Genomic DNA, 20,061 nt, shown 5'->3' with positions numbered 1-20,061 from the left:
CTCTCGGGTACCTTCTTCAAGCCTTTCATTATTTACAATATATCAATGAATAAAAAAAAAATTGTAATGATCAAATAAATTACTGATAGGTGCGTATTAATTTAAATAAAAACAAGAGTTGACAAGAATAAAACTGTAAAGTTAAAATATTGAAAATATAGGAGTAGCACAAGGTGAATTATTGTGTGATATAGGTATGATGTATGTGCATTATTATTGAATCGATAATAATTTTTTATATATGTATATATAGTTGACCGTAAAAATTGATATATAAGAAGATGGTCAGGGTTGCGGTCAAAAGTGAAACAAAAATAGTTGTAAACTATTTTTGTTTCACTTTTGACCGCAACCCTGACCATCTTCTGATAATAATTTTTGATGAAAACTAATTAAAGTAACAACTTTATGAAAACGAATTAAATAAGAACTTTATATTAAAAACAAAAGATTGATTCTTTCCATTTAAAAAGATATTTTTTATTATTGTATACATTTAATTTTTTGTATTTTTTCTTTTTATTTATTTCTATAAAATTTAATTTATTTGTCCTGTCTGTATATAAGGTATAAATGATTTATTTTAATATCATTACTTAATGCCTTAATTTGAAATATATTATTGTATTTGACAATAGTTTTTCTTAGATGAGTTAACTTAACGATTTTAATAACTCTTGTGTCGGCATGGTTTAACACTCAATGAATGCTTTTCTTGGACGCGGTTAGACAAGTGCATCTTACCTTATCATTTCTATGCCCACAATAAAGAGATAAGTATATTCGTTCTTACTGTAATTAGAGATAGAGAAATTATACATACTTTCTTTCTTCGGCTAACCATATAATGGTAATAATTCTCTCCTAATCTAAAACATTAGGCTGGTATTTTTCAATACTAACATATAACTTAATTAGTTATGTTATAATTAAATCAGTTTTTATTTTTTCAATTTATATTTGTATTTATAGGAATCATATTTTTAAATTTTGTTATTATTATTGCCAACATTTACATAATTTTTCTTCTTCTTTTTTTCCTTAGTTTAGTCTATACATATATATGGTATGAATGAATTCTTAGAACATTGAAACTTATTTCCTTTAGTTGTGGCAACTTCAATCAAATCAACAAATCTCTTTAAAAATAACTAATTATTAAACAGGGTAAAATATAAAGATACTCCGTCGATTTTTTATAAATACGAATAAGGATTCAACTACGTTTTTTGTTTTTATGGTTAGAAGTAAGATTTATATAAGAGAGTAAATAAAATATCTAAATATTCATGATAACAAAATGAATACATAAATACCGTAAACACTTGTGCTGTTGTCGAAAATCCTCATACTTCATGTTGAGATGATGGTTTTATAACTGATGAAAACGAGTGAATTCCAGTATGATTACACGCTTTTCGACAAAAAGAACCGAGACGATAGACGGCACCGAGGAGGTTTCGTGAGGTACTGAGGTACGGCAGGTATGCAGTGCTCTAGTGGAGATCCCCTCCTCCTGCAGAAAAAACATCCCTCCACATTCCGCTGGTTTAATGTCCCCCGTCGATGGGAGATTACTCCGTCCTGGCTAGCTATATCCTTCGGGGTGGAATCCGTCTGTCAGGATACTCGTCTTGAGTTATATAGTTCTTACCTTCTAAGTAACTAGAGGTGATAATTCAGGAGGATAGATCCCATCCCGAATGGGAGCCAGATGGTGCTGGGAACGGCAAGAAATGATCTGGAGAAACGTACACGATTGTACATGATTGAAGTCAACATTATTGACTACTTCACCGTCTCTGTTATTTATTTATTATTTTTTATATTTTAGCTCAAAAATGTTTGTAACTGTTACTTATTTTATACAACTATGTCCATCATGTTTCTGAAACCTGAAAGTTTCAGTTATTCAAATTCTTTTTTCCGAATTCGGAATTTCGGTATTGGTTCTGGTGGATCCATCCACCATTGTTCATTTGATTTTCTAATAATTAGTATTTTTATTTTTCTAGTTTGTTTTCACCAATTTAATTTAGTCATTATAACTTATAATGAAAATGAAGAACTTAAATATTTTATAACAATAACATGTATTACGTGCAGTATGCTAAATTGTAACGGGTAATCTATTCAATAAACGCATATATATCAAAGAAGGACTTCTTTGATGTTACTATAGAAGGAAATATATATATATCCTTAATTACCTAATAAAATGTAATTAATAAAGGACTGCTAGTAGTACCTATATAAAAAATACTTGTTTTAGAAATACCGATAGTAACAATTGTATAATCAACACCCATGAAGATATCAGACTAGTATTGCATTAATAAATAAGGATTTGAGGCAATTCGTCAATCTTAATCTACAAGAACATAAAAATTGACTTATTAACCACTTATTGTTTGGTAAGTCAATTAATCAATGAGTTTGTTTAAAATATGATTGATGTAATTTAATGTAACTACATGGTGAACATTTCATAAGTTGAAAATTATATAACAAATAATTTGGTCATAAAAGAATTAGTATCAGAAATAAAAAGGGTTTGACTGTCAGTTTCAAATGCTAGAAGGAAATAAAAACGTTTATTAAAGTTATTAAAGGAATCATATAATTATTTCGCAAAGCTTGTTGGCAGGAAATGGTTGTCGGCAATAATCATTTGAGAGGTGTTAACCAATTTTCTGATTGTTTATTTGGTAAATTAAAAAACAAAATTGCCATTACGCCTAAGGCAAACTAATATTTTGGAATAAACTAAATAATAAGACGCAATGATAATGTTTTTACAAGTTCTTGAGTAGTAATTAACGGTTTTTACAATCCATTAAGAGTCGTATAGTACGACCCATGATACTACCCATCATAGTACTTTCTATGCGTCATAAGCACAGACGTATTTGTGAGCATCATAAAAGTAAACGGTTAATGTTATTTATTTATTTTTTTTTTCGATTTATGAGACTTTCGATTTGTTTATTTTTCTTTTATTGTAACCCCATAAAAAGGCCGTTACTTTTTGTTTGTGTACTATGGGTATATTATGGGGTTAAATAAGGTAAAGTGGAAATACACAATGTACAAAAGTTCATTATTACAAATTATTAAAAACCATTTAATAATTAATTGTTAGGATCCAGCCTAGATCATCTCCGTGGTGTCTATTTGGACCAAATTATTTAAACATTTCCCTCCCATCAATATTATTTACTATTAATTCCAAAATGTTTATTAATTTATTTTTAAAGAATTTCAGGAGGATAAGAGGAAAAAAAATGAAGACTTTTAATTAGGTGCTACCATTTTTTCCTTATTTATCACTTATCAATTAAATTTGGCGATTTTTTTTATTCCATAGCTGAGGTCAAATTTAGTTAAATAATTTTTCACACTGCAGATATGAAAAGATACGACACCCTTTACAATGGTATAACTACATCATACTTCTTATGAAAGTAGAAATAAATTATGAGAAAAATACTAAATAAAATAAAATTAACAATAAAACTTTAATGGAAATAATATAAATGCACGACGAATTTTCCGGCTTACGCTTTAAATTCCGCTCTTTAGGCCAAATTTATGGAGTTTTATTAAAAATGACCAGTCAAAAAGAAATTTCGTAAACAGTCATAAAACATCTTCTTGCCTTCAATAGGTTTTTTACACTCACAACTGGGATTTAATAACCTACTTGTTTTTATTTTTTTATACCTTTTGCTTAATTGAGAGTTTAGACGTAAAAAATTTGGATATTAAGTTTGTAAATCTTTTAATTATTGTCCGAATAGAAGTAGTACAAAGTATTTACAAGTAGTAATAAAGTTATAGAGTCTTAAAAATAATTTTAGAAGATTCTTCGGAACTTTTTTAAGATGAGTGTATTAATAGTTTTTAAAATATACATGGCATTTAGCTTGCTACTAATTGTTTCTAGCTCCCATGCTATCTTGGAGTTATTTGACTGGGGTAATATTGCATTTCTCTCTTTAATTTCATTCCATACTGCATTCCAATGAAAGCATAATGCTAATAATTTTATAATAATCTAACCGATTACAAAGTGTGCGATGGTTCATTCTGTCATCCAGAATTTATAGTTTGAGTCCTGAATATATCTTGAAAACAGAGTAACTAACTTTCTTTGCATAAGCCAGAGTGAAACTTTGACTGCCAATATGAAAGTATATTTTATATTCTCTCACAAAACAAAACTCATTCACAGTAAGCAAGGCAACAAATTGAACTATAAATTATTTCATAATGCCCATAATAAATAACTCATAAACTTTCATAACACCCGCAGCAAATAAAGCTCCTCTCCTCCAAATGAATATTTGTAGGTTGTTATCCAAGGAGAGTCAAGTTATTGGAACAATCTACTAGTGATGATGGTGAAATGAACATGAAACCCGAAACACATATAGGATGCTTCAGGGTTAAGTTTCCTAACTGAAAATATTAATTAAGAATCTCAAAATAAGAAAAAAATTACCTGTGAAGGTATACAAATCGTTCACGGACAATATTAAGGTTAATTTATGAGACGTTAACGTAAAATATTTTTATTGTGATGATTCATTTATATTATAATAAATAAATTAATGTATGTTCCTTTAATGAGATGTAAGCGTTAAAATGCCATTCTATCATCTACAGCAGCAGTAGCCGAACTGCATATGGCTTATTATTGTCTCCCCCTCCAACTAACATCACTGAATTAATTTTGGGGGTGACTTTAAACAAATTATTTATGCAAGCTCGTTCAATAAACTGTATACTTTACGAAGTAGGATAATTGGATATTGCGAAATACTAACAAATATCCAGATGCATTGGCATTGCTGCTTTGGAAGAAAGATTGTTCCAAAGATAAGTTTACATTTCTTTTATTAAATAGCTGAAACGCAAATTAATAAGTTTATTATTTATTTAACCTATAAAATCCAAAGTTAATATTAAGACTTGCATATCTCCCAAACAAAGAGGTAACGGATATAACTTCATAGGGAATTTTAGTTTTGTTTTAAGATCCTTAATTTATGTTTCTAGTTAGGAAACTGAAGTACCCTATGTGTCTTTCGGCTTTCATCCTCATCACTAGTAACACGTTCATAACTTGTCTCTCCTTGGATAATAATCTAAACATACTCATTTGGAGGAACATACTCATCTTTCCCCTGAAACGCCCTAATGATTGAGATCGCAAGTGAATGAAAAGTAGTAACTGAGTGAAAACCTCGCACCGACCATAGAAACTCACTGAGCAAACCATGGGCCACCAGTTGTCAGTTACAATTAGTTTAACATCGTTCTCTATTTAGGAAGCCGTTGAAAAAAAGAAAAACGTCTGATGCCGACATAGCGATAAGGATCAGCTATCCAAACAAGCAGGAATATCCCTAACCGTCCTCGCATTATAGATTCAGCAATGGCTAAGATGTAGTGATAGGATGGACACGCTGAGGATAGGGGGTTCTGCAAAAATCCGATAGGGGTCGCGATTGCTGGGGCGATCAGTCACGAAGGACGTCCTCGTTAGCTGTAATCGGACAATCATCCGACCGATGGTCGTTTGCCTGGAGCCACTGCTTCTGCACCTTCCAGGAGGAAAGGGAAGGAGAGTGTTATTATATACCATAGAGCAGTGATTCCTAAACGTTTTTATTCATTCTTTCGGAGCCTTTAATATTTCGAGACACCCTCCTTGGGCTAAAAAAAATTCCCGACATCTTTGTCGGGCTAAAAAAATATAAGTATGTTGCCAAAATTATCCTTAGAGCAGTTCAGTATGTAGGAAAATACGAAAAACCAATGCAAAGTAAATGCTGGAATGCACAGCATATTTGTAATTTTATTTTTTGTTTCTACCTCAAGGTAGTATCCTTAGTCCTGTCCTTTTGTTTTGAAAGCTGACATCCCAACCCATTCTAACACTGTCCTCAACACTCATACCGATGACTCATGTTTATAATAACCATCCATTGTATCCCAAACCTTCCAATCCCGCATCACCACCCTTGAAGAATGGTGTCATAAGAATTAAAATAAATATAAATCCCACCAATTCATCTTTATCTTTTGTCGTAAACCCATGACTTCCTGCTCCACAGTATCCTTAAATAATATCCCACCCCACTTCCTGTCTAAGAACTACATCTAGATAAACGACTAACTTGGAATATGAGAACATACAAGACTGAAAAGATAGGAAACTTCTCGTTGATTCGAATTATTACAACAATTATTAGACAAACGTATAACTAATCGATACCTACAACCAAATACAAAAGACTCGTTTATATGACTATTATAAGGCCTATCTGGACTTACGGAGTTGACCTTGGGGCTCCACTAAACCATCGAATTCCTCTCTTATCTAATTCCTACAATCCAAAATCCTTAATTATGCTTACTTTGTCACGGATAACGTCATTCATTAGGACCTCAATGTTCCATGAGTTACCGATTTTGGCCAAAACCAGATATCAATCCTTCAATGATAAACTTCCTATCCGTTCGAACCCACTTGTTTCTAACCTGGTTTCTCCTTCATTATCTGGTAATCAAGGATAATGAAGGATATCTGGTAATCCTCCTAAGAGTCTGAAAAGATGATGGCCTCAAGAAATGTTATTGACCTCTTTTCCTTTAGAATTGTAACTGGACTTGTCTATCAATAGGTAGACTCATGCATATGTCGGTTTCATGTCATGGTATAGCTAACATCAAATTAACTTATTGTATATATTTTTAATACAGTTGTAAATATCATTAAATTAATTAACTAAAGACAATTTTTTTTGTAATATTTTGAAAAAGTGTCATTCGCTTGCGGCACACCTGTCATACTGTTGGGTACGCACTTTGGGAACAACTGCCATAGAGGCATCATATATTTCTGTTTAGTTTTGCATAAGATTCTTGGTTTATTAAGCAAGACTAGACTAGACGACCAGAATCGCATCATCTAGACGAGCTCTTTGCTACAGAAAACCACAAAAGATTTCGAAATTGATTCGAAAATGTATTGGCAGAAGCATGTTTTTCTTAGCAACAATAAATCCAGGTTATCATGAAATGCACGACAGACAAATGAAGAACGGCGGTTATTCCTAGTAACGTATTTCATTCAGCATTTGTACATCCATTACGTTTCATTAAAGCTATTAAAATAGTACCGTAACATTATTCTTATATCAATAAAAACATTACAAATCCTATAAAATCATGGATAAATTATTCCTACAGTTCTACACGGTGTTTCAGCTCCACCACAACAGATAATAGTAATTACAACAGAACAATAATTAGATTAGATAATAGTGCACTGATTGGAGTAAGCTTTCGGGAGGTAAGGAGCGATAGGTCGGAGATTATAGACCAGGAGAAAGAATGGAATCCCAGGAGCAGTTCCAATGATGACTGGGTCCTCCGAAAAGTGTCCAGTCACGGTCTCCACTACAAGGTCTTCTTATTTTATATATCCTCCGGAGGAAAGGTTAAAAACAATGGTACCACAAGGGAGTCAATTAGGAGCGGTATTCAACTATGGGTAGGAATAAGCTTCACTAAATATTTCAAAATTAGTAGAAAGTATCTTGCAAGCGAGGGCGTCGTTACACGAGAGGTAGGGGAATGTGTCATCGCCCAATAATTTGAAAATCAAAAAAGTTCTGAATTTTGTGATTTGTCATATAAAACAGCAATGATTGATGCAAAACATTACTAAAGAGCTTATTATACTTCAAATTGCTTATAAGCACTGTTTGTAGAGATCAGTTTTCAAAAAAATATTTTAACAAAAAGGTAAATTTCAGAGAATACTTTCCAGAGCTCCGGTAAGTAGAGAAATCTGATCAAAATTAATTGATCGAAACATTTATATTTTGACCATCACTCATACGTTGTTGTAGAAACCATGTAGAAGATGGTCATAGTACGCATATTAACCATATGCACCAGGACTTCTTCAAGATATTTTGTTTTTTAAGTTGGTAAAAAAATTATTTTTTTATCAAATTCATTCTTTAATATGAGGAAATATTGCAATCCTTTACAACTCCTTTGGAGGGAAAATTGGTCCTATTAAATTTGTTTTAAGTATTGCATTGAATTCTTAAATAACGAATTATTTAAAAGTGGTATTTCGTTTCAAACACTTCCCAATATTATGCAACGGGTTGTGTAATCTAACATTACAAATTAAAATTATTAATTAAAAATATATGTTTCATGATGTTTTCTTTTCAATTTTCGTTTATTTAGAAAAATATTTATTATTCACCTCCGTTCTCAGGGTTCAATATAGTTACATTTTTTTTTTCCAAGAATGTAGAACCCTAAGGACAAACAGTATTCAGATGCGTCGGTGAATTATAGAAATTTTTAAATCAGCGAAATCCCAATGAAAAAAATCACGAAATATTTTGATATTAGTATATCTACACCGGTAGAAGAGTGGTGTATAATAGATTAAAATTATTATTTTAATTAGAATAATAATACTAATATAATAATTTATTTATTTCTTTATGGGGCAACCCCCATATAAATAGAATGGACCTGTAAAGTACATAATTTAACAATCATTATAGTAATAATTAAATGATAATAATAACAATCAACGGACTATTTGATGATAGGAAGCTGCTTTTCAGCTGGCTTTGATGAACGTCCGTTTTAATGAAGACCCACGGGTCATAGGTCGATTCTCGTAATAACAGGAGGTCTTTATCTTTGACAAATTCCCAATATCTATTCAAGATCTCCCCCATTCGAATTTTGATTCTTACCGGATCGTTGAATAGTATTGGGTCAAACATGCCGAAGCTCTCCAATAGTTTTCTTATCTGTGTTACTCAGTTATATTGCTAACTCAAAAGGTTGTTACTGTCTGCAATATAGTAGCTGCAATAGCTTTAAATAACATTGTTTCACGAAGTGAGTACAACTCATGTTAAGAATTTTTAGTAACCAGGACAAAGTTTGCTTTAAAACATGATATCCCACAGGAATAGGGGTCAGTTTTAGTCTTGCCATAAGTGTGGGGTGTTTCGTAGCAAAGACAGTAGTCGCTTGTATATTTTCCAATTCATCTATGTGCTTCATGGCCCAAATAGGTGTAGCGGATACAACATAATCGACTCGTAAAGCTTCTTCCTGGGCCCTGTTTCATAATGAAAGCTAATAGTACAAGTATAGAAACTAGTGTGGTAATAATACTAATACTTATTTTTTAAATGGTAGGGATGACTATTAGTGATATTACAGGAATTAAAAAATACTAAAGTACAAGTTACTATTGTGCAAGTCAGTGTAATTGAATTAAGATAAATCGACAAGACAAATAATTTATTTTGTACTTTATTATGAAACAGGGCCCTGGTATCCAGTGTCTTAATAATGGCTAAAAATATTATATACAAATATTTTTACTACTTAAAAATAAATTAGAATAATTAATATAATATATGAATGTGTTTCTGTAATAAGTGTTAATAATTTCCCACAGAGGAGCGGTCCCTCTCCGTTTTTGTGCTCCGCCTCCACTCCTTTATAATGCCATGTGGCAAAGGAAGGGAATTTTATACATGTGTATATATTTAAGATTATTTATTATATGCTGTATTAAATGTAAAAAATAAATAATGGGAGGTAGAAAAAAAAAATTGTGTCAAAACTGTCATTATTTTCACTTTTTATAATTGATTTATATTATTTATAGTTTTCAATAATTATATCATTGCAGATAGTAAGGATTGTCACGAAACTATACCCGCCATTATCAGTTCTTAAACAAACTAACACACAGTTACAATAACCATGTCACGCCAACCCGACCGAAAAATACCTTAGTGATTTATGATATAACGGATGGTTTTATTATATATTTTATTTTTGTATATTTAATAAAAACAAAAAAAAAAGGATGTTTATAATATTTATTTAAATGTACTTATATGATTTTTTTTAAAAGTTAATTTTTATTGTCTTTTTTTCCAATTTATTATTATTACATATATTTTAAGATGTTCTATAGTTTCATTTTTTATAGGAACTTGTCCGAGAATAAAAAAGGGTATTGGTATTATTTTAAAATTATTCTAAGCCACCAGTGTTAGAGAAAATCAGTTAAATTTTTCTATACCACAAATGGACAACTTAAAACTCTTAAGAATTATAAATTTATTCCAATAATGTCATCATCAGTTCTAATTGCACGGTTCCTTCCTGAAATTGATCAACAAATTAAAACCCCTAAATATAAGAAATAAAATATTTACTCTTATCTTCATGCTGATCTGATGCTAGATACAAGAAAAGCTCACTGACCGCTCATTAATTCATACTCAACTTTTTGCACCCTAATCTCTAGTTTTGATCAATGTATTCCAAAGCGGAACGGGCGATGAATGATGCATTGGAGCCTCTTCGCCGGACAATCAGTTTGTTCTATCTCAGCCGACCACATGCAAATATTATTGGCGGGCCCTCATGGCGGAGTTCGCACTTGTGCTACGAGAAATAAAACGTCAAATCTATGGATTTGCATTTGAATAAACCGCTCAACTGGAAGGGAATGCATTACCGCACGGATCAATAAAAGACCTAGCAGGAGTGCTTCTTCAAGACGGCTTTAAAAAAAGTCGAAATAAACAACAAAAGAAAACGAGAAAGAACTAAATGTTAAAATAAACATAAAATAAATGAAATTTTTATTTAATGATTGGAGAAGTTTGTCGGGTGGTGCGGTCAGCAAAGAACAACATAAATAAACAAAACAATATTTATTTATTTTATGCCGACGTTTCGACCTGAGTTTCAGGTCTTCATCAGAGCTATAGACCAAAAGAGATAACAACAACATTTAGAGTAACATACAATTGAAAAGGAATAGTATACAAACCGCCGGTATACAAACATACCGACCGCACCCCTCGACAAACCTCTCCAATCATTAATCTACGGTCAACTATCTACACTTCATTATGAAATTTGTATTTAATCTACTATTTTTAAATGCCTCATGAAAACCGTTGATGATGATCTCTACAATTAAAGCATGTTCTCACTCACTGACTTCTTGATCGGTGTCCACAATTTTGAAACTATTAATGAAGAATTCTTTTAGGCGATAAATGTTGTATATGGCTAAATGGTATATGGCTAGCTTTACAAAAATCCGGACTCCATGTCTTAAAAAAAAAATCTAATACCTAAAATAAAAATTAGGTTAGAATTACTGGAAAACTATATATCTTAAGGAAAATTTAAATCAAATCATTTGAACGATAATGAAATTCTCTAGAATACATAACCAAAGTCATCTTAATCGAACCTGAATGATTGGTACGTTGATCCATGTGTATTACTTAGTACTGACTTGGTAACGTTTAATTGAAATTCTCGATTAATCCAATAGAAAGAAAGTTATAAAGAAAATTAAACAATTTTTTTTCAAGTTATTCTCCATTAAAAAACTGCGTAGTTAAAATTCCCGCGAAAAAAAATAAATAAAAAAATAATTATTGAAATCTGACCATAATTATCAAGTATATTCTTATTGAAATTTTTACCCATGCCATAAAAAATATTATTGAAATATTTGGACAGGTTTCTGTGAAATTTTTGCGAGAAAAAATGTGGATATAGACTGTTTTACATAACCTGAAAACACTCAGGGGTTTCGTATAACATATTTTGCTGGTAAAATATCTACAATGTCTTTAGGCTGGTTCTGCTTTGGAATGGTAGGTCCTCTTTCACTGTGGATGTACAACATAGTTTCAAATGACTTTGTTTACTGATACTGATAAATAATAATTGAGGATTATTATATAATTAATCAATGAATCATTGAGAAATACGAGCAAAAATTTCAGGTTAACGAGATAAAGTTATTATTTTGTACATAGGCTAAATAAAACCACCAAAAACATTACAATGAATTTAAAATAAAATAAAACAATAATTGAAATGAATGTGACAAAGTCAAAAAATAATAAATTGTACAGTAAATTTATTTCGAACTGAATGCAATGATTCTATTAATTTTTTTTTAAAATTTTAATAGATATTTAAATATAAGTGGTCTGAGCCTTCACTAGGTTCACGGCGGTTTTTTAAAAAATTAGTAGTGTAATAATAATAATAATAATAATAATAGTAACGTAACACGATCATTTTAAGGATTAATCATGAAGTGAGCATACAGTTAAAATGTGTTTAAGGTAATTGAGTTTTGTGTTTGTAGCATTGTCTTTATATTTACAAAAAGAAGTATTTAATCTCACTCACTCTTAGGTTCACCAAATGCGCTTTTCGTCAACTGTCAAGTCGAAGGACTCTAGGTTGACCAGCGATCGATCATGGAAGCGCTAACGAAGCATAAAAACTGTGAAGCGAGGTAGCTGAGACTGGATATGGTAATAGAGTAATAACGGATTTAATTGGAGTTAATGCTTTGATGGTAGGCCTCCTGAGTCACTATCGATCCGTGGATCTTGCTCTTCAGCTCTGTACTAATTGCCCCTTATAGCCTCTTCATCCGGCCCTCCGCCCAGCTTCCGGGCCGTCGGCTCTACGCTGTTTGTTGACTTTGGGAGCTTGTTGATTGGTCAAAAGATATCCTTGAAGCATTTAAAGAAACCTATCTAATAATTATCAGATGTGGAATAACAGAAAAAAAAACCTGAAGCTTTTATTTAATGGTTGAAGTTTTTATTAAAGAGGCATCTCTTTCATCTTTCCATTTGATTTGGCTTAATCTCGTACTTTTGCTCAGGAGAAGACCTTTTGTGTTAGAAGTGGTTTAAAACGTTGCCATTCTTTTGAAACGTAAAAAAAAAAGTTTTATTATTATTGTCCAGTGAGCCCTCCGAACACCAATTCCTAGACTTAATCCACAGTCAGCTAGATCTAAACATCTTGAGGAGGTTACACTATCTGATACTGACCTTACAAAATCTGACAAATATTTTTTATTATATTTAATAGCATGTGTCTGATGCCATTGGATGCGGTGTATATATGGATTTAAAACTAAATCATTTGATTATAATTCGTTGAGGTCTACGGACCAACCCTCTTTCAACTTCAGGCTCCCGCTGATGACCGCATAAATGTACTAAAGAATGTATTAAAATAAGGAATGTATTAAATGTACTAAAGAATATTTACCTTACACACGTGGTGTCGGGTAATAAGAAAAGTTTAATTGGGGTTCCTCGTCACAATCCCATATTGATATATCTTCAATAAGTACGGATAGATCTTCATTATAATTTCTTCAAAGTTAACATATTCATTCGTAAATATCATTTATTACATTCTTACATTTATTCATTAATTTTTGTTTTAATTTATAACGGTAATTATATAAGATTTAGTATTGTTCATTTCTAATCCGGGAACAAGGAATAAAAAAAAATACTAATTAAGAAAATAAAAATAAAAATTAGAGGAATAATATTTTATTTGAATACCACCAGTCTTTTACCATCTCTTGACATTTAAATTCAAAATAAAAAACGTCAAAATATTTGTATATATTTTTATTAAGAAATCTAATTTGGAGAATTTCGAAGAATTGTTCACTCCCTACACTTAGCTAAAAAAATTGACGTTAAGGATAATAGTGTCATCCTTAAATTAAAGCTTTCTTATTAGAAAAAGGAGTTTATAATAGTTTATATAAATGCTACATTTACCTTGTTAAATATATATATTTTTTTATATCCCCCTGACTAAATAAGTAATTAAATGCATACATACAGGTTTACCTTGTTAAATAAAGATAATACGATAATTAAAACTTACATTAGTGCATTACAGTTATGGAGGAAGAAGTTATAATTCTATCAACTAGATCGTGTGTTTGGAAAAACACTCTTTAGTAGCTTACCTGTAAAAAAACAAAACAATAATAATAAATAAATAAAATTCTAAATATATTTTATCAAATATAACGTACATATAACATACACATAAAACGTGATTGAAGTTAATTAATTAACTATCCAATTTCTCTAATATAATAAAAATTTCAAATAAATATTTAAGCTAAATATTAGAAGAATAATAAAGTTTATTATGAAATACAAAATTCTAAAATTCATTAACTTAATATTCCCACTTGCGACTGTTCATGCATAAATTAAACAGTGTTGCTTGATTTGCTGTAATTGCAGGATAAGAAATTACTTTTATGCAATCGTCTCTTCAAAGCAAGAAAGTTATATTTCATAATTAAAATGCTAATCAAGTATAACGTAACGAGACTAAATACCAGTTGGTTGAGGTAATTAGTATAAATTATTCTTACATTTGAACCAGTTGTCCTGAATCAAGATCTGACTATCTTGTAGATACTACCTATCCATGATCTACATATAAAAATCAAAGTTGAGTTGTTGCAAATGTTCAATTCAAAACGTTTGGACATGAAAAAAAAAAATCCTGATTTTCGTTCCGGCTAATTCATCATTTACTAAATAAAAACTTCCAATTCTTTTTTTTTTAAAACCTCATTTAAATCATTATAAATCGCACTTCTTGGACATAAGAGATTGATTTTCGAAGTTCCTCAAAACCATTCCTCCAGTTTAGAATCCTCAAGATCTGTACCCCAGGGTTCCCAGAAAAGGATGCAAAATTTGTTTGCAGAATGACTCACTTTTACGGGGTTATGGATTTTTGGCGAGAACCAATTTATTCGGGGTTTCAATTTGGAGAGAACTGTCAGATCAAAGAACGATTGAAAAAAAAAATCTTGAGAGGAGGAAGGTGCCCTTATTGTGTCACAAACGTAAACCACAGCCATCAGAGTCCGTTGAAAGGGAGTTTCTTAAGGCGACATCCTCAGCAACCTAAAAACTACAAAGGCGCAGGTTCAATTTGGGTCAGCGAGGGTTGACTTTTATCTCATAACTGTCCAAAAGAATGAAAATTGTCCCACTGTAGTTAGAATAGGGTGACAACCTGTAGGATTATTTCAACGCAATGTTGGAAATTCCCAGGAAGAGGATTAAAAAAAAATGACCCATAAGACCATGATGTTTCCAGTTTGGCTTTGATATATTAACCTTCCATCACGTGTATTACACTAATCAAAGTGAATAGTTTCTAAGGTAGATTAACTCCCGATGAATCAGATGTATTTATAAAGAACATACTTTCAATTTTTGTTAATTTTTTATTTCTAGGAAGGCAACTATGCTCACCATTACACCATGTATTATCATATATTTGTAATTGTAATTATATATAAATAAAGAGGATTTGAAAATAAAAAATAAATACATTTTTTTTTTATTTCTAGGGTATTTAAGTGCTAACTATAAAAAGTTTCTTAAAAGTTACGGCATGTCTATTAATCAGGTTAGCGTTTTTTCCCTATCTTATCATATTTTCAATAATAAAATATACCACTACAATACTATTCGTAGCTGATATAACACTGAATAATTTACCACAGACGGACTTGAACCTAGTATCAAATGTCCTGACTATCCCAGTAATTAACTCTACTACTTTACATTTGCAATTGATTGTTTAAAACTATTTATGGATGATCTATCAATAATGCATTTTTTAAATATTGATATTTTTTTGTATGATATGTTAGCTATGTGTGTAAGGATGTGTGGAGCAATACGGATATTCATACGATACTATATTAAATAACTTGACGATTAATGAAATAATTGACTAAGATTTAACAACTGGTTTCTTCTAAGGGTTTAAAGACTCCAGAAGCATGTTATCGCAGATTATATGCGTGGGAGGTCGTGGAGAAGAAATACAAAAGGTCAGGAGTAGTACGGTACTTCTAGTAGTAAACGAATAGCTACGCATTAAATCTCGTAGCAGCAGGTTGGCTACATCTAGCACGGGAAACCAGCTTCTTTTACGGTACATTTCGGTTTGGACTTGTATACAATGCTCTTTCAGTTCACGTGTTATCAACGGGAGTAAAATCATGAGAACTTATTTAACAACAAACATTGTTATTTAGTACAAGAAGGAATAATTGGTAAAGAAAAAATGTTTTGAATCGTTCCAGAATGTGCGATAAAAATTAACTGTGTTACGATTGTTATTTCAGTGGTTGCTATTTAATGAAGTAAGTAAAAAAAAAGTTAATTTGTAATAAACAGTATAATTATAAGATTTTATGGTATTAACAAGAGTTGTCCTATAAAATGCCAATGCGTTTTATTAATTTTATTATATATAAATGATTGAATTTATATGAACTAGAAAGAGGTGGTCAGGGCGGTGGTTTAGAAAAAGAAATTTTTTTAAACTGTTCGACCCGCAGTGTAGGTCTCCTTCATCAGGTCTAAAGCTTATTAAACTGTATAAAAGTTATATGAAAATAAAACAGATATACAGGTGGATGTACAAAAAGACATCTATATAAAAAATAACAAAAAAAATAAAAAATAAATCAAACTATTTTTTATTTATTTACTTTTTTTTTACATATTTTATTGGAAATTTAAAACTTAGAAGTTTAAAAAAATTGAAAATTATTTAAATAATGTTTTCTTTTACATCCTCAGCAATGCTTAGTGATGATTTAATTTGTTAAAACAATCACAAGATTCTTCATTTATAAGCGAAACAAGTATATATAAAAATAATATTTTTATGGACTTATTTAAAATGTGATAAAAAAAAAATAAAATCACCTTCAAAATTTGTAGAACACAAATTTCTACAATTAATTAAATTAGTTTTACTGAATCAAATGATGTATGCAATAAATATTATGTATTTGTAATTGAGACAAATTATATTATGAACTCTTCCATAGGAATTACACTACCCGATATTCAGAACAATTCTCAAGAAGTAGTAAATGAGACTCCCTCGAAGTGAGTTGCCTATCAACCGAGGCCAGAGAAAGAGCCAGGCAGAGAACATGATGGAAGGACAATGTTGGATTTCCAATGATTGAGGCCAAAGCCGCTTGACGGTTACTTTTAGGGTAGCCTCTGGACTCTTTTGGTCTGGGGAAGAGTTCTACAGCAAGGCTCCTTTAAGAACTGGATTTCTCGTATCTGCTGATCAGGGTGTGCCACAACTACAACTAACTGTACAGTCTTCCGCAGTAAGTATTCAGTAAAGTATTAAGCTCATAGGCAGTCCTCACATGAAAATCATCAAGCCAAAGTAGTTGTGTGTAGTGCGCCTTCAACTGAAAGCTAGAAAAAAAACTATAATTTATTGTCATTTGAAACAAGAAGTTTAGTTCATTGGAGGTAATTGAATAATCTCTGGGAATAAAACAAGATACACTTTTTGAAATTAGTATTGGAATACACTTACACAATCAAATATAAAATTATTTGCTATATTAATGAAATTCATCTACCTGAATAACTGAATGGTCTTTCGACCATCTAAAAAACAAAGTTTTAACGAAACCTAATCGGAAATTTGATGAAATTAAAAAAGTATGATGGTATATAATTTTGTGCTACGTTATTGCGATAAACATTAGTCATATATAATATTGATATTAAATTATGAACCACTAATTATTTAACCAAGACAAAAATGGCTGCTGAGATGGCATTCCTCTTTTCTCAGGTGAATAAATTGTTAATTGAATAAAATATTATTTTACCAAATAGTAATTAATTGGATTTATTTTTTAATTTATCTGATCTAGTCGTATCATTTTGTAAGAAATGAATGCTAGGTGTTAATCCAATATAGAATATGCTTTTTGTGTTGTTAAGAGTGGACTGTGTGGAGGAAAATTTACTTGAATTGGAAGAAGGAATCTATTGAATAATTTGCATGGTAGTATGGAGATTGCCAAATAAAACATTTCTAGTTAGACTGTTAATTAATTTAGAAAATTTTAGTTATTGATGAATTGATGAGGTAATTATTAAGATGAAGGCTCAGTCGAATTAAGAGAGAAAATTAGAAGTATATATTCTCCCAGCATTATCATCTCTTCTCCTATTTTCCTTTCCTAGCCAGAGGACAGCTCCTAGGGTATCTACTCACACATGATGAAGTTGAATTCAGAATGTTTTTACCATTGCACCAATGGTGCTTATATTACGGGGTAGGCTCTTGCGTTTTTAGACGAAACAATAGTAGAGAATTACAGATAGTAGTACTGAAAAGAGCCCGACACACTCCACTAACCCAAGAAAACTTATTGCTGACTGGAGCTTCTAAAACAACATGTATACAGTGTAACGTACCACTAATTATTAAACACATACTAACAAATTGAAGACAATTAATAGACATTGGACTCCCGTAACATTTGGAAACTTGACCTTCGCGACAATTGACATTCCTGAAATATTTCGTTACTTGAAGAAAACATACATACATTATTGGATTTATTTACTTTTATATTATTTGAATAATTAATATCATTTTCAGTCTTATAATTAATTTTTATATCTTAATTATTACTATTATGTCTGCTCCTATCATCCAGTATAGAAACTGACGTAATTAGAAATATGAAGCGTTCGGTCGTTAAATAGACAACTGAAAAAATATAAACGTTTAGAATGGTAAAATGCTTTTTAATTGCTATGTTATACCTTTAACTAGCAATTATTTTCCTATAAAAGTTTTACTTCCGAAGGCTTTAAGTATTAAACGTCAGTACGCTAGGCAAACATAATCATTAAAATGGGGTTTGTCTTAAAACAAAACGAGTATATTGAAAGATGTGAGCTGTGAAACCAATATAGGGTCGGAAAGTTGTAAAAATTTAGTGAAAGTTTTAGAGCACACATTTATGCACCCACAATAAACTGATTAACCATAAAAGTATTGATAATGTATCTATATTACTTTAGGAGGTTCCGAATATTTTTGTCTGCATTAAAGGAAGTATTTTATTATTATGGACATTAATTTTAAATTTTCACTCTGTTAAGTTTCTCTTTTCGACCGATCTTTTTTTTCCGAATACAGATGAAAACCAAATAAACAAATTGAATACCCTAATCCTTGATGAAGCAGGTGTGACCAGGGTTAGTGATGAAATATACAATAGTTATAACTACGCCTAAGGGAATGCCGGCAGGTTAATGAGCCCTCGCCAACACCCTTATTAATCAATGTTAGTCGCTCTTCTCTTGGGCACCATTCCAAACCCATGACGGTCCAGCATTCTCTTTCTTTTCGAAAGTTATGAACTTCTATTTAATCGTTTTGTGTTCTAGACTTGAACATCCATCTCCGACCACAATGGAAAACGTATGAGACAGGTATGAGGAAAAATCGCAAGAAAAACAGAACACTGCATGCCATTGTTCTGTTTTTCTTGCAATTTTCATTTTATTTACTTAATTTAAGATATCTTAATAAATAAAGATAATCCTTCAAAAGGATTGCTTAAAAAAATAATAGATATTAATTATTTTTTAGCCTTTACCCTTTGCAAAAAAATTGATATCTTCTATTATATAAATAAATAAGATAAATTAAAAGTAAATTTAATATATTTCTTTGGAACCGACTATACAATTTATTCATAAAATAATCGGAATATCATAAAGGAAGATGGTATTGTATTACAACTTTACATATTACAAAAATAATTACATATTAAATAAATTAGTATTAAGCTCTTGTTCATATTTCTTATATAGAAATTAAAATAAGAGTGCGTGAAACTGCTCATCTCTAAAAAAATGAACTCAATGATGGTTGGTATGTTCCAATATGGGCTAACAAAATAAATCAAATGATTTTGGCAGACTGCTCTGTATGCTTTTGGCTTCACAGTACGAGTTATGCCTATTGATTTTTACCAATCATTTAGTTAGGTTCAGTAGTAGTATGGTTCATCTCTCATGAAATTTCCCAATAGTTTAGGGGAATGAATTTTACGACCCACCTACTAATCGTTAAATAAATTAATAAATATTTCGTTAGCCCATATTGGGACATAGCAACCACCATTGAGTTCATTTTTTCGAGATGAACAGTTTTCCTGGATACTAATTTTCATTTTTATTCATGACGGAAAATTAACAAGATCTTATCACTAATATA

At 30.8% G+C, this 20,061-nt stretch overlaps 1 protein-coding gene across 6 annotated transcripts in view; it reads right to left on the bottom strand.

The window, feature by feature from the left end:
- The window catches only part of LOC106682296 (F-box/LRR-repeat protein 7), a 179,789-nt gene that overhangs the window by 47,751 nt on the left and 111,977 nt on the right, over positions 1 to 20,061 (bottom strand). For 2 of the 6 annotated variants that reach the window (XM_067053639.1, XM_067053640.1), the window contains exon 2: positions 13,831 to 13,915. The exons of 3 other annotated variants lie outside the window; for them this stretch is intronic. The gene's annotated coding sequence lies outside the window, so the exon portion shown is untranslated. Of the gene's footprint in view, positions 1 to 1,316; positions 1,450 to 13,830; positions 13,916 to 20,061 lie in introns of those variants that run through there. One more of the 6 variants, XM_014423070.3, reaches the window with a different exon arrangement.

Source organism: Halyomorpha halys, unplaced genomic scaffold (genome assembly GCF_000696795.3).
Source record: "Halyomorpha halys isolate HHAL.00 unplaced genomic scaffold, Hhal_1.1 Scaffold400.1, whole genome shotgun sequence".
Lineage (NCBI taxonomy): Eukaryota > Metazoa > Arthropoda > Insecta > Hemiptera > Pentatomidae > Halyomorpha > Halyomorpha halys.
The sequence above is the reverse complement of the archived record's forward strand: the minus strand, read 5'-3'. Positions and strand labels throughout refer to the sequence as shown.